The sequence below is a fragment of the Euprymna scolopes genome, chromosome 26, assembly GCF_053919585.1.
Source record: "Euprymna scolopes isolate OS-2025 chromosome 26, ASM5391958v1, whole genome shotgun sequence".
Taxonomy (NCBI): Eukaryota; Metazoa; Mollusca; class Cephalopoda; order Sepiida; family Sepiolidae; genus Euprymna; species Euprymna scolopes.
Genome location: NC_136507.1, coordinates 91,428,474 through 91,443,322, shown reverse-complemented (window position 1 = coordinate 91,443,322; position 14,849 = coordinate 91,428,474). Strand labels below are relative to the sequence as shown.

General features: G+C 32.0%; 1 pseudogene; it reads left to right on the top strand.

The window, feature by feature from the left end:
- Positions 1 to 2,486: 2,486 nt before the first annotated feature.
- LOC145248502 (U2 spliceosomal RNA) lies at positions 2,487 to 2,620 on the top strand (annotated as a pseudogene).
- Positions 2,621 to 14,849: the final 12,229 nt, after the last annotated feature.

Here is a 14,849-nt window from a genome sequence, read left to right as displayed (position 1 = left end):
TTTTCTTTTTTCTTTATATATATATATATAAATATATATATATATATATATATATATATATATATTTATATATATATATCAGAAAAACAATTGAATGTCCTCTGTTTTTTGGGGATCACCCTATATATATATATATATATATATATATATATATATATATATATATATATAGGGTGATCCCCAAAAAACAGAGGACATTCAATTGTTTTTCTGAGCATTTTACAGTAAACGGAGAAAAAAAGGCAAAATACCCTAGTGGTTTGATGTGATGTTTTGAATATAATAAACTAGTTATGACCAAAGTTTCATTTCATTCGGACAAACAGTATAAACCGTGGCCTAATTAGTGTTGCGGCCCGTTTTTTGGGGTCACCCTGTATATATATATATATATATATATATATATATATATATATATATATATATATATATTCTCCTAATTTTTTTTTGTCCGAATGCTTTCATATAAAATAAAACTTCTTTCTGTTTATTTAAAAAGAAAATACAACTTTCTTATATATGGGTCATGGAATTACGTTCATCTTTTAAACAATCATAATAATTTATTTCTTATTAGTTTTTTTTTTTTTTTTGATTTTCATATAACTATTTTTTATTTCGGTTTTCACATTAACTATTACGTGTAATCATATTCATGCAGACATTTTACATGATTTATACTTGCGTAATATATATATATATATTTTTTTTACAAAGTGATCACCACTTATCAAGGCCCGGAAGCCACTCAGGGATAAGGGTTATTGCAAGTACATTACGTTAGTGTGGAGATTTGATGAAGTGTTTACTTAAGGCGGCGGTTCATTAGGAATTTGTTAACATTGGACTTGAAGACATCCAAGTTGTAGTCCGGTGGGAAGCAGGCAGACGGAACAGAGTTCCACAGGCGTGCAGTTCTAAGAAAGAAGCTTTGTTCATGGAATCCGCGTTTTGATTTAGGCACAGATATAGAGTGGGGGAAACTTTTGACAGTGGATTCAGCTAGAATATTTGCGTAAAAGGGTTATAGTAAACACCCATTCTTTCTATATAAAACGAAACTTGGCAGAGATATTAGTTTTTCTCTACATACGAAACACCCAGACTTATGCATTTCTCCCATCGTTTAATGCAGCTATGGAGACCGTTTTTGTAAAACATCCCAGGTTGGTCCTCTAACAACGACGCGACTTCAGAGATCAAGGCTGCATCATCTGGAAACGCTTTCCTTTCAAAAACAACATCATTGCTGGGAGGAGGTGAAAGCCAGAGGTTGCAAGGTCAGGAGAGTAGGGAGGATGGGGGAAGGATTTCATAACCACACGCCCGTGCTTCTGATCTGGCGACATGCGAGTTGCGGACCGGAGCGTTGTCCTGCAAGAGGAAGCTACTTTTGCTGATCTTGCACCGCCTCTTGATTTTGATAGTTTACCTTAATTTCCTCAAAAGTGAAGCATAATAGGCTCCTGTAATTATGGCACACATTTTCCAGGAAATCTGTGATGACTACTCCGCCCCTCGCATGTAAATACGACAAAATAGGGGTGTAGATTGTTGCCTGGAATAAAGAGGGAAGGATAGGGGTTAAGAAACAAGTAATAAGATACTGTCAAGGAAGATATGTACATGTATGTTTGATAGGCACGACCATCATAAACGCTTTAAGCATTGACATTCTGTAGCGTATTATTTCAATTAGAAGTGATATTTTAACATAAAATAATGCCAATAAAATTAATCTTATAAAATTTTATTTTATTTAACTCGTTGCCGTTTTACAAACCATCGCTATATACGTTTGTAAATAGAGTAATAATAAAGAGCAAAAGGTAAAAGAATAAAACAGAAAAAAGAAAAAAAAGAAAAAGGAAAAAAAAAGAAAAAGGAAAAATAAAAAATAAAAAAAGAAGGAAAAGAGAAAAAATACATCATAAATAATTATATTGATGGTGATTTTTAAACATTGTTATTGCCCTTTTCTTTTCTCCCACTTTCCCTTCACCCCTCTCCACTCCACATCTTTCTTTACATGTTTCTCTTGTTTGAACGAAAAACTCTTCATCACGAAATTTTAATATAAGGATTAACTCTTAAAAAAGAACACGAAACATCAGTTAATTGTGGGCGTTATAAATCGTACCTCCTTAGTCACTTACCTCTACCGTTCCTCTTAAAGTTCTAATCAAGTATACTTCTAATAATATCTATATAGATATCCAACAGCAATTGTCCTTCTCTTAAAATTTTCATGAAATATGACATTTGCTACATTTATACCCCTTGAAAATCATTGCTTTTATCAATTACTCCCAAACAATTCGTGTACATACTTCAACTATTTATCTTTTTCCCTCATTTCATCAATTTAAATACACGGTGACCTACTTTAAAGTAGACCAGAAAAAAATGTAGTATTTTTTAAATTATATTTTCATCCCAAACAGGGCACATTGCCACTTTGATGTAGGGGGCTACTATCAAAGACGCTCATTTACTTGGCCTTTTGGCCAAGATCAAAGTGTAGTATCTGTTCTTCAGATGCAGCACTTCCATTTCTCGTTCTCTTTCAATGAAGGAGAAATCCTTCACGACTGAGACAATTTTTATTTTTGTACCTTTTCTGCACATTAAAAAACGACCCTGGTGTCTAACTCTGTCCCGCGGGGAGGCATTGTAAATAGGTACTATCCGGGACCTAAGCTACCGAGTACTATGTAGGGAGTTGGGCAGCAAGATGTCAGTTCACGTTAAACTTGAACTTCTGCATGTCAGTACAGTTGAGGAAGCAGGGACCCGGAAGGAAATTCCAATGTGTAGCAGTTCTGGGGAAGAAACTACTTGAGTAGAAAGCTCTCCTACATCAAGTAGAGAGGAGGTACATTCTTTTATTTTTTAAATTAACTGTTGCTTTGTTTACATTACCTATGGTGTTATAAAAGATGCCGGAAATGCTCCGTGATGGCATCTATGCATTTCTGGACACATTTAACAACATTTGCAGATACTGCCTGCAAATCTTATCTGGTGATTCTCTTGATATCTTTGGTAATGTTCTCCTTTAGTTGGCCTAGATTGTGAGGATGATTTGCATAAACTTTTTGTTTTAAATTCCTCCAAAGATAAAAATCACCTGATAATAAGTCCGGGGAACGTAGTGGCCATAACCCTGTGCTTATTGGTCTTTCTTCCATAAACATGTCATGAACTCCTGTCAGTGATCTGTGAGACGTGTGGCATGTAGCGCCATCTTGTTGGAAAAAAGAATTGCATTTTGTCTTGTGGTGTCAGTTTGTCATTAAGAGAAATATTAGAAAGATCAGGCTACTTTTAAGTGGACCATCCTGTGTTAGTACTTTTCATATTACTGTATATTATATCTCCTATTGGTTTTTCTTCAATTTTTTAACGCGGTTTACTTTTCTAGTGATGTTTACTTTCAATACCAATATTCCACAAAATTTAACGCATATGTATGTGTATTGTTGTTAATGTCTGGGCAGTAGCTGCTAAAAACAGGCTATCTTGCCTTGACAGAGTACAAAATAGACTTCGTGGCTTAGTGGGGGATGCCCTTTTTTCTCTTCCCTGCAACCTCTTTCCCATAGAAGAGACGTTGCGAGCCTATCCTTGTTTTATTATTATTTCCATGGCAGGCGCTCGTCTGAGCTCCAATCTCTAGTCCCCCCTCGCAAATCTTTTATGAAAAACACCCGTCTAGCTGAAACCACTGTCAAAAAATTTCCCCCACTCTTTATCTGTGCCTAAATCAAAACGTAGATTCCATGAACAAAGCTTCTTTCTTAGAAGTGCACGCCTGCAGAACTCTGTTCCGTCTACTTGCTTCCCACCTGACTACAACCTGGATGTCTTCAAGTCCAACGTAAACAAATTCCTAATGAACCGCCCCCTTAAGTAGACATTTTTATTAAACCCCCACACTAACGTACTGTACATGCAATAACCGTTACTCATGAGGTGCTTCCGGGCCTTGATAAGTGTTGACCACCTTGTAAAACACAAAACAAAAAATAATAATGCCATTGATTTTATGCTGCAGAATTTTTTTTTTACATTAAGTATGACTTGACCCAAACAAAACAATAAAAAGTTAAAAATACCCCTGAATATTTATTTAAGTTTTAACTTTTTTGTAAATTTAAATTAATAGATTTTTCTATTATATTAAAGCGTTTTCACCATAGCTTTTCAATTGTCTACTCTAATCTTTGACTAGTTTGCACCTCTGACAATCACCAGGTACATAGTAAATAGTTAATAATATGCACATTTATATAACAAACTTAAATACTAACATGTAAAATGTAACTGAATTTATTCAAGTAACTTAAAAGTTTATAAAAACAAATATTTATATACATATACATATGTATACACACATATAGGGCACACCCACAGATACACATACACAAATATACATATACAGGGTGACCAAAAAAAATTAAAATATAGCTAACTGAAGTAACACAAACCAATTAAAAATAAAGTTTTAAAAAATTCCTGGCTACACTAACCTAAACACCCAGCTGCCGACTGGAAGCGCACCACCCCGTACCTCCCCTCCCCTCCTATCTCACATCCCACCCCTACTCTATCCTTCAATAGCTGATTGAACACAGCCCACTAGCGACTTACCCGACCTAGGTAAACATAGACCCCCCACATATCAACAGAAAAAAATAATAGTAATAATGATAAAAACAACAAAATAGAGAACATACAAAATTAAAAAAAGCTCACGCTAAAGCAACAAGTTATAAACAAAAAAAAAGACAAATAAATAAATAAAAATTATAAACATGTTAATTACCTAATCATACCATACATACATCCCCTACTCACATTTGCTCCTAGGCCCCACATAGCTACCCAACTTCCGCTCCATCATCTAGCATGCTTTGAACCGATCTGTTACGCCAACTATTTGAAAAGAGAATTTTTTCCGAAATTAATAATGAATATTGTCGCAGACATAACAAGTAAGACATTTTACCAATACACCTGAATAAATATATGTACATATAAAAATATATGTATGTACTTATTGATTTGTAAATCGCCACTTGTTCTCGTCTTCTCTTACCAACAACGACTATATTTCATTCCTCGCATTGTGACAGCTTTCTAAATCTCTACTACATACCTATCCCACACAATGCTTCAAGCAATCTACATATCAATCCTAAGTATTTATATACATATACATATGTATACACACATGTAGGGCACGCACACAGACACATACATAAATATACATATACAGGGTGACCCCCAAAAAACAAAACAAAAGCTAAATGGAGGCCATCTAGAACATAGGCTGTAGAACGGAGAAAAAAGGCCAAATACCTTAATGTTTTGATGTGATATTTTGAATATAATAAACTAGTTATGACCAAAGTTTCATTTCATTCGGACAAAACACTAAAAACGAGGCCGGTTTTGGGGGGTAACCCTGTATACCTTCAAATCAATTATTGTTGATATTGCATTAATTTCTTTTATTTACCTCTAACATTTTATCTTTTTAAATTGTTTACTTTTTTACATTTTAATTTTTATTTTAGTCATTTTTCTCCCACCATTATAACCATTATGAAATATTTTTGTTGTTATTGTTATTTCTACACTAATAACCAATATAATTGTTATTATCAATGATTATCAATATCTCAGTTACTAAACTTTTTACCTTTTTCATTCCTTACTACTTTCTATTATTCATTATTTTAATCACGGCTATAATATACTAGCAGGCCCCGATTTTCGGCGCTGCCCGATCAGTTCTGAAAGAATGTTAAGTGTAGAAAATCTTAAAAAATGGTTAATTTCTTACAGAGGAAAAGTAACCAATGACGTTTAACGAGGTTAAACAAGAGTGCTCAATACCGAAGTAGGGCATCATTTTCTTACTTTTTGCATTTTAAAATTTTTATTTTGTCATTTGTATCTCACTATTATTACCATTATAAAATATTTTTGTTGTTAATGCTATTTCTACACTAGTAATCAATATTATTATTATTATTATTATTATTATTATTATTATTATTATTATTATTATTATTATTATTATTATCAATGTCGTTTTTACTTTCTTATTCATCATGACCTTCGATTATTCATTATTTTTATTAAGATTATAATTAATAATTAGATTTAAGCATGGGTAATTTTAATTAATTAAATATATTTTACTTTTAATTAACTAAATACATGTTGAGGTTATTATTATTACTATTATTCTTCTTCTTCTTCTTATTATTATTATTATTATTATTATTATTATTATTATTATTAATCTATAACTCTTTTAAGTTTCATACATAAATGAGGAAAGTAAGATATGGAGTGTAGGAGATGAGGGAGAGGTAATAGAAGGGAAGAGAACAAGAAATAATGTTTTAAAACCACCATAAACATATTTATAACGCATCCTTTTCTTTTCTGAAAAGAAGACATAATTACTTTAAAACGATTGTAATGTACATGATTATGCAGAGCGAAAAACGCTTTTAAAAATGATATTCAACGAAAAGATATTATAGCGAATACTTATTTGAAAATACCTCAGTTTAAATCAGAATTTAAGATTTCGGAAGGACTTTCTTCTTAATCTAATACACACACACACACACATTTATATATATATATATATATATATATATATATATATATATATACACAAATATATGTATATGTGTGTGTGGGGGTGGGTGTTCGGGCCCAGGCGTGTCTAATTATTTCCACAATCAGACATAACATCCTTGTTTAAAACCAACCAACGGAGTTTGCAACCGGAAATATTATATTAAAGTTCGCCCACTATTGATTAGTCAGTGCTCGCATCCGACTCAGGATTTTAAACTTGAGTCACGCATGTGCAAAATAGCGCGGCTGTCCAATTAACCGCCATGTTTTCTGTTAAATAAGTTCTTATGCTCGTAGATACCGTCTTTGTAATATTATCAAATAAGATTAAAAATATAGACTAGAGAATAGCTTCTGACACATTTACCGTGTACGTCGATATTCGAATACGAAGAATTGTTGCCGCATGTTGAGCGGTAGATTTTATAAAGAATTGTCCTCAGATAAATAAAGAAAACTGCATTAAAATATTATAAAGGTTCTTTACCATTTACTAAACACTATCCACGAGTGCATAAGACCTCTCAGTGCAAGGGTTTGACAGGGCAACCTGGTACGAGGATATTTTTTAAAAATAAACCCTTACTAAATATTCAAAATAGCATAGTATTCGCAACCCAAATAATATCTCCTTAGTATGGCTAATCTACACTGAGTTTTACGAATCAAGGTGTAACTTTTTCCAAGTGCTGTCACGTTATTGTCCTGGAATCTAGTAAGACTCCGAGACCACAATATAGATATACTATAAAATACTTAACTGGCAAGTGGGGAGAGGAAAATTATTTCTCAACTTCTTACGTAACTCTGTTTTTGAGATATAAATGAGAACTTTAATAAATTATTAAAATATGTATTTATCTGATAAAGATCAAGCGATAGTCCCTGGAAAGGCGCCAGATTATTTCTGAAGACTTAAAGTAACGTAAAACGAAGCGAAATAATTTAATCTTTCATTAATGTTGCAATTACAAAGGAAATAATAAGAAAGAAAATTCGTGGAGAAAGAGGATTTTTATTACCCAATCAGAACGAAGCATTTAATTTGAACTACAAAAGTTTAGTTTATAGTGATAAATAGAAGATAGAATTATGAGCAGTAAATCCAAAGATCTTGCCTGTGTCCGAGAAAGTAAGATTGGAGTAAGAATTTATAGTGTGATGATTCCAGATAGCGATTACTGCCAACAATCTTACTAAACTATATATTTGAAATGGAACTTTATAATCGAAAAAATATATATTAATTTATTTTTATTTCGGACTATTAGTCTCATCTTTATTAGTTGTTTTTTTTCATCTTTTATTGGTTTGTTTATTCACAACGTTTCGGCCAACTATTCCTCTGGCCTTCGTCAGGTGGTAACCGCGACGGATAGGAACTTCGAATCTCCTAACTGCATTCTCAGCCATCACTGCCATCCGTAGTTGTTGTCGTCTCACCACATTTTTTGGCCAAGTAAACCTCTGGCACGCTTTGGGTGGGATTGAAACAGCTATCCTCAGACAATGTTCATCTGGAACGAAATAAAAATAAATTAATATATATAATGATGATCTCAAAAATGACATCCAATTAAGGAATAATATATATATATATATATATATATATATATATATATATAAATATATTTCACAGTGTTGGTCTATTGAAGTGTACTACTCAATTGAGGAAGTTTCTCGCGGATACTTATTTTAAAAGCAGAATGAAATAGAGAATAAAATATACAACACCATGCGAACATGACAATAGAACAATAAACGAATGTGTGCGCGTATATATATATATATATATATATATATATATATATGTATATATATGTAATTTTAAAATATGATTTTTAAAATATAATTATATATATAATTATATATATAATAATAATACACTAACTAGAAAAATATAATTATATATATAATATATATATATATATATATATAGTTAGTAATTTATAAAATATATATGGCGATTAAGCTACACTGAATATTCGGCGTTTAATTCACTCTAGGACTCCTCAGGCTTATGAGAGAATTCTGTGGTTGTTTATCGTTTTTATATGGTCCTCTTCTATTGAGGATTTAGTTAGCCAATCAGCTTTCTAGTATCCACCGCGCCCCTTCCTATCAGCCAATGAGCATGCATTTTATTTGACAAAGGATCTATTTTAAAACTAAGTTTGTGTTTTTTTTCTATTTTATTGTATTTTTCTATTGTTAGTTTATATAAATATATATATATATGTGTACATACATATATGCACATATATATAATATATATATACACATACATATATGTGTGATCGTTTATGTATATTCATGTTTATTTAATTTATTTATTTGTTTATTTTCTATTGTTATTGTTAGTTTTAAAACTATTTTGTATCGCTATCCTAGAGTAAATTTTATTTTGTGAACACAGTTATTTGCTATTTCTCTTCTACAGTTAAATAGATGTTGGGGTTCTTAAAAGTACAGGATAGCAAATTTTTCATGAAGGCATAATCTACATGGGTTGTCAATAGAAGAGGACCATATAAAAACGATAAACAACCACAGAATTCGCGCATAAGCCTGAGGAGTCCTCGAGTGGATGAAAAGCCGAATATTCAGTGTAGCTTAATCGCCATATATATTTTATAAATTACTAACTACCTCTACCTACGTAAAGTTTATGCATAAATCTATACTTTCGTATATTAATTTTATGTGAGTTAATGAAGTAGTTATATATGTATATATATATATATATATATATATATATATATATATATATATATATATATACTATCACTCTACCATGTATATTGCGCTTTTTTATCTGGTTGGTATTGTCTTATAAATATTGCTACTAATATTTGTATGCACTTTAAGTTAACAGTATTGGACAATATGAACTCTGGAATTATTTCAAAATGCCCCCTTATATATATATATATATATATAAATATATATATATATATATATATATATATATAAATATATATTTATAAACATATATACATGCATATATATATATGAATATATATATATAAATGTATACATATATATATATATATGAATATATATTTTTAAATGTATATATATGAATATATATATATATATATATATATATATATATACGGGGTGTCCCCTAAAAATGTCTATAAATGCATATATATATATATAAATGTGTGTATATATATATATATATATATATATATATATATATATATATTGTTAATTTCAATGTACCGTTTGGAATTTTCCCCAAAAAACCCTACTTTTATTAAATAACATCGGAAGGAAATCGCATCTGAAGAGTTGATGGGTTGGAAAATGTCTATGGAAACATAAAATCATTGAATTGTCCAACTACTAACGAAACGACTGTAATGAGCAAATCCACGATGAATTAAACGAAAACAAAAACGTGAGTCTTTGAAGTTCAGCAGAATTCTTTATATATATATATATATATATATATATATATATATATATATATATATATATATAGAGAGAGAGAGAGAGAGAGAGAGAGAGAGAGAGAGGGGGAGAGAGGGAGAGAGAGAAAATGAGAGAGAAGGAGCGAAAATGAAAGAGAGATGGAGAAAAGAATGAAAGAGAGAATGGGAGAGAGAATGATATAGATAGATGCAAACGGGCAGGCATACATTTAGAGAAATATGGCTAAAAAAAAGAAAAAAGGCGTAGCAGAGAAATACGTGATAGACGCAAAACGAAGCCAACAATAAAAAGGAAAGACGGTTTGTTTTCTCTCTCTTCAACAAGAACAAAGGAAGGCGAAGATAAAAGAAAAAAAAACCCAACCTAAAACATCGAAGAGGTTTCTTCCTAGATAAAAGTCAGTTAAGTGTGAATAAAAGAAGATAGAAAACCAAAAATAATGCTTGAACGAATTTTAGTTGAAATTTAATCGAGCATGTTGATTCGAGCATTCGAATTCTAAATGTCACGTGATGTAAGAACGGACAAAATCAAAGCGGTTATCAGTAAAAGACAACACATTCACATACACATATACATACATACATACATACATACATGCATTCATACATACAAACACGTACAGAACACATATACACACACACTAACACACATATTTATCCCAATGAGTAAAGAAAAAAATTAGCCCACAATCATAATTATGATTTGTTTAGTTTTTTTGTTTGTTCACTTTTTATTACGGTCACTGCCTACATGCTGTACTGTAATCTCATGCAAACGTTTTGTAAAACATAACGAGAAAATATATTACGGACTCTACTTTTGTATCGCCTGAAGAGATCCATAGTTACTTGTAACTAGCTGACCGAAGCATGCTCATGAATGTGTAACGACTCCTAAATGCTTATGTAAAACAAATAAAAAAGTATATATCTTGCTCTACTTCGGTATTGAGCACTCTTGTATGAATCTCATTTAAATGCATTGGTTGCTTCACCTCTAGAAAATAATAATTTAGTAAAATTTTATATAAATACATATAATTAATATAGTTATATTTAATAATTATTATAGTAACTAATTATGTCAATCCCTTTAAGAAACTCGTTTCTTACCGTTGAGCACCTTCAGTTGAAATGAAAATCGGTCAGTTATGCTCTCATGCGCAAATCATCATATAATGAATAGATCACCCTGACAGACGTTAAAAAGCATTAAAAATAAATGTTTAAATTTCAATAATATTTCTCGCGGTTAACGGCAGCCGAATGAATTAGGTCCTAGCTAAAGAAGCCAGAGATTCTGTTACCGGGTTCCAGTCTAGCGATTGATGTTAATCGTTATACCCAGCACTGATGATTCTCGAATGATGAAACACTAGTGCCTGTAGGTATTTAATAATCATTATAGTATATAACGGTAGCCGAATGGATTAGGTCCTTGCTAATGAAGCTAGAGATGGCTTCTGTTGCCGGGTTCGAATCTATCGACTGGTGTTAATCGTTACAACGATGAAGATTCCCGAACGGATGAAACACGAGTGTCGTACGAAAAATTATTAAAAAAATCGATATTCAAAAAATTCTGATTAAAGAAAGAACAGTCCAGTTTGATCAAAGTTTGACCCGTATGCAGCCTAACATCACAAATGTAACTCAACCACGACACAAGCAGAAGGGTATGGTTGTACAATCAACAGTAGTTCTTTTGATAAGACAGGGAACAGTTCGAAATGCTTGTTTCTGTTTAAAACAATTTATACCCATGATAATTGACTTTTGCATTTAAACTCTAATTCAAACCATTATATAAAATTATTTAGTGAATACTTTTTCTCCGTGAGGGAAATGTTATTTAAATTGAAATATATAAGTTTAGACTGCCAATAGAACGCAGATTTTTAATAAATAAACAAATGTTTATTTAATCGAAACAACTATATATAATACATTTAGAAAGCCTGCCAATGCCAAGATTTTTAAATAAAAATTTAAACGGATTCAGCTAGACGGGTGTTTGCCGTGAAAGATTTGCGAGGGCGGGCCAGAGATTGGAGTTCAGACGAGCACCTGCCATGGAAATAACAATAAAACAAGGATAGGCTCGCAACGTCTTTTCTGTGGGAGAGAGGTTGCAGTGAAGAGAAAACGGCTTCCCCACTAAGCCACGAAGTCTATTTTGTACTCTATCAAGGCAGGATAGGCTGTTTTTAGCAGCTCCTGCCCAGATATGGCAGCAGTATTCCATCCTTGGACGTACTTGGCTTTTATATAGATAGTGAATTGCATCAGTAGTGAGATATCTTCTGGAGCGGCAGAAGGATCCCACCATCTTTCCAGCGACCTTGGCAACAGACTTGATGTACGTGTTCGATTTCAGGTCAGGAGTAAAGGACAAACCCAGAAGCTTGTCAAAACATGGGGTTTCTCCTAGACGACCGCCATCCATTTCAATTGATGCCAGATGGGGATCAGAGCGTTGGTTCAAAGCTTCTTTAGACTATATATATATTTATATATATATATATTTATATATATATATATATATACATATATATATATATATAGTAAGGAAGATATAAATAGCAATTAAGCTCCATAGATTTTTTCCGGGTTTATTTTCTTGAGGATTCATCAGCCTATTGGATGTTACCGTGTGTTTTTATATAGTCACGTGGTGATGAATGTCAGCCTCAACTTGACGGACAGATGCCTCATCAATGGAAGAAGGAGGGGGGCGACCAGGTCTGGGAGCTGTTTCCACAGACTTCCGGCCATGTTTGAATTCACGATGCCAGCGTTTTACAAGGTCATATGATGGGGAATTATCACCATGAGTTTGTTTCATTTCATCAAAAGTCTCCTGTGGTGTGCGTCCTTTCAAATACAAAAACCGGATCACTGCTCGACATTCAACAGGCTCAATTTCACACCTGACTCAGTTCAAACACCTGTAAAACAGAAACCACAATTAGTTCAGAGCTGTAATTTGCCACATAACCAGTAGAGATATAAATCATTGCACCTGCCAAACTTCAGCTAGGTCAGACAACTGGAAGTGTGTCAGGCGCATTACTTATTGTACGCCCCTCGTAATTGTACTTTTTAATATTAAATTTAAAAACTCAGTATTGTCCATTTTTTGTTGTTGATCAAAATGTTGAGACCCGCACTATGTTTACTTTGATGAAGTGACGGTAATAGTTGCTATAAAGAAGACCTTAAAACTGGCCCACTGTTCCAGGCAACGCCGACAAATGCAAGGACACACACCGAATCTCTAATCTCTCCTCACATCAGACAACAGCAAACCTCTATCCTGTTACTAGTCGGGTTATGGTTAAATACAGCAAACATCGTTGTCAAGTCTAGAAAAATTTGATTACTGATTCCTCTATCACGGTACCCAACGTTTAGTCTATGTATCTATTATAATATTGCATTATAAAGAACTGATTATATAATGTTGGAAATTGAATATTTTTAAAATTCTTAATGATGCAATATTTTAAAGTATAAATTTATTATATTTTTTACTTGACTATCTTGTCCTTTTCTTTTCCAGTTTTAACAACCAGTCCTTTACTTTTCCATGTTTAAGCTTAACCATGTTACTTTGCATACTCGCATTTTTCTATTGTAATCAATGTTTTTTTTCATGTTTCCAATAAATCCAATTGTTCTGTGTTTAATTTCAGTTATATTATTTGCCCCTAAACACATATGTAATAACAATGTACGGCACTCGTCTGCTTTCAATAAAATCCCCCCAATTATCTCCCTGTCATGCTTTCACTCTTCCTGTTTCACTTGTTACTTCTCTTATCGATATAACAGTGAATTAGTAGCAACAGTAGTCGCTGAAGCGAGGTGGTTGCTATGGAAACTAGTTATAAAAAAACGTCGCTCACCTCCTTACATTTTTTTTTTGATTTTGAATACCAGAAAATGCATCCTAACATTTTTTTATTGAACGAAAATCGAATTTTTTCCACAGTATAGCTGAAAAGGTGACCTATCAACTGTAATAATTGTTTGAAATTTGGTCGAAAAATAAGTGAGGGAGGAAGTTTTAAAGAATTTCTAAATGACCCAAACTGTCACTTAACCATATATTCAAACACAACTGTATGTATAAAAGTAAAAAAAAGCGTGGAAGTATATTTCTCAACCTATATACTCAACTAATTTTTAATATACAGACTTGATAATTGAGATGAAAGGTAGTCAGAAACGTGGAAAACTTTTAAATTTGTTTTCATTCGAACAAAAAGAGCTGCTAAATATAATTATTAAATATTATTGCTAAAGATTTACAAATTCAAATAAATATTATATGCAGATTATCGGATTATATTAATTGCTTCACGACCGCATCATAACTTTCGTTATGTAAGGAATAAGTAGATTTGTAAACACTTTTTTAAGACGTGTCAAGCTGGTCTAATGATTATCGTTCTTTACTCATTGTCTTTAGGTTTGATTTCGATCTCAGCTCGAGTATATTTTTTACTTACAAAAGCTTATAAACACACAATACTCACATGCAGATATCTCAGGTTCTTTCCGTTTTTTTTGTTTTTTTTTTTTTACTTTTTTAAAAGGCATTTAAGGTTACGTTTAATATCTACGGTATTTTTGTTTATAATAAATAAGAAATTTGCAATAATTAAAATACAAACTTTATGCGCATTTTACAACCGAGCAATGCCGGGCTTCCTGCTAGTAATGATAAAATGTTGC